The sequence below is a fragment of the Peromyscus maniculatus genome, chromosome 19 (assembly GCF_049852395.1).
Source record: "Peromyscus maniculatus bairdii isolate BWxNUB_F1_BW_parent chromosome 19, HU_Pman_BW_mat_3.1, whole genome shotgun sequence".
Lineage (NCBI taxonomy): Eukaryota > Metazoa > Chordata > Mammalia > Rodentia > Cricetidae > Peromyscus > Peromyscus maniculatus.
The window spans coordinates 30,101,769-30,104,203 of NC_134870.1; positions in this window are offsets into that span (position 1 = coordinate 30,101,769).

A 2,435-nucleotide genomic window follows, 5' to 3' on the forward strand; every position below is an offset into this window, starting at 1 on the left:
ACTCTGGTGCATCGCAACATTTATTCCTCATCCTCGTGGTCCCCTCCTTCCCGCTCCGGCTCCGCAGATGTTCTGCCTTGTGGTGGTGGTATTTGCTGGCTGATGTGAAACTGCTGGAGTTTGAGTGAATGGACGAAACACTGATTAGAAGCAGTCAGATGCTTGCAGGGTGGGGTGGCCATTAGATTCCTGCTGACTGATAAGCAGTATTTCAAGGGGATCAAGGGGCCCACCAGATTCTTTAAAAGGTATGTTGCACTAATAAGGACACATACATATGTTAGAAAACCGTGTGAATGAGGGAGTGGGGGGCAGCAGAAAAGAATGCCAAAGTGTGTTATTCAGCCGAGAGGACATAAACCAGGCTGTGTATGATGGCTCATGCCAGCACTTAGGAGGCCGAGGTAGCAGAATTGCTGTAATTTGGAGCCAGATCTGGGCTACGCCCAGATCACAGGGACCCCCAAAAGGCCACCACGGAGACTGAATCTCGCATGCAAAAGCAAAGAGCCTTTATTTCTAGCTCCAGAGCTTGGTCCCTCTGTCTGTCCGACACAGTGGTGAGAGCAGAGAGCCCTGAGCTCAGGGGCTCAGTTTTTATCATAGCAGAGGTTGGGGTGAGGGGATTTCCAGGGTCCAGGACCCTGATTGGCTGACAATTGTCTAGGGGTATCTGTAAAACAAAAAATAGGTGTGTGCTAGACTCAAGGACATCTGGCCACCTTATCTAATGGTTGGAATGTTTGGGATGTCAGGTACTTCCTTACCCCTGGGTGGTATTAGCTTAAGGCTTTTCCTGGATCTGGGTTTAGCCTGCTGGTTCTAAGTCTGTCATGGCTGCTGTGTAGTCAAGTTATTTTGGGGCCACTCCACAGGCTACATAGTGAGTACCAGGCCAGTTAGGGTTCCACAGGGAGACGCTGTTGCAAAGAACCAACCAGACAGAGCATGTTGTAGAGTGTCTTTTCCTCCTCTTCCTCCTCCCCTTCTTCCTCTGTCTCCTCTCTCCTTCACTTCCTCCTTCTTTTCCTTCAGTCTCGAATCATGTGCTCTACCATTGAACTAGGTTCTTGGTTTGTTTTTTTTTTTTTAACTTTTTCCATCAAGCTTGGCTCTTTATCCCCTTCATTTTGGTAAAATTTTTAAAGGAATATATATGATCCATTAAAGGTCAGAAGTAAAGCAGTTTACTTTAATCTCACTTGTCTTTTTTTTTCTTAGCTAGATGGGGCAGTACTTCATTGCAAAGAATAAAACAAGCCTTCCAATGAGCCAAGTCTCATTGGCCGAGGTCTGTTTTAGAGACAGAGAGGGCCTACATAAAGCAGTCACAGTTACTGAAGGAGACCAGGGACCGAACCCTGGAGAGAGAACTGATTGGCTGAGATCAGGGTACTTGGGGTTATCTTTTGGTATGTGAGGACTAAGGCAAAGTAAACTTCACCCCGCAGTTGAAAGTGGCCAGTCTTGACAGTTTCGCTGTCCCTCTCATTTCCTCTGGTTTCCTAAAAGGTTGGGCAGCTCAATTTTGACTTCATAATGTGAAAACTCAAGAGAGGGAACTCCATTTTGGTTTTCAGTCCAGTCTGTTGGGATCTAGCACAGAAGCCCATCCAAAACACTGGCTTCCTGTAGTTTTCACTTAACGCACTTACGTCTAGAGGAACCCGTGAAAACTGAGAATAATTACTTATGTGTTTCTATTAGAAAGTGCAGAAATTGAAGCTGTCAGCTCTCACTATGCTCTCAAGTTTAACTTTCTTCTTCCTCCTCCTCCTCTTCCTCCCCCTTCCTTCTTCATCTTCTTTTTCACACAGGGTTTCTCTGTGTAGCTCTGAAACTTGCTCTTTAGACCAGGCTGGCTTCAAACTCAGAGATCCACCTGCTTTTGCCTCTTGAGTGCTGGGATTAAAGGTGTGTGCCAACATACCCAGCAAGCTTAAGGTTTCTAACTGCTTATTATCACTAATGTAGTATCATAATTGTTATCTATTAATGATAAGAATCACGTGAGCAGTGAGAATGTGCACCATTTAATGTCTTGTTCTCTCCTGCATGCTTCAAAAACCCTAAACATTTATTACTACTATTATTATTATTAATTATTATTATTATTTTGGTTTTTCAAGACAGGGTTTCTCTGTGTAGTCCTGGCTGTCCTGGAACTCACTTTGTAGCCCAGGCTGGCCTCAAACTCACAGATATCCACCTACCTCTGCCTCCTGAGTATTAGGATTAAAGGCATGAGCCACCACTACCTGGCCCTAAATATTATTTTTTATTTTAACTTTTTTGGTGTTGAGCATTAAATGAAAGCCCTAGTGCATATTAAGCACACATTCTACCACTGAGATAATCCCTGAACTTAAATTTTATTTACTCATTTATTTAGTTAGGTTGTTTTAAAGATAGGGTATCACTGTGTAGCCCAGGTT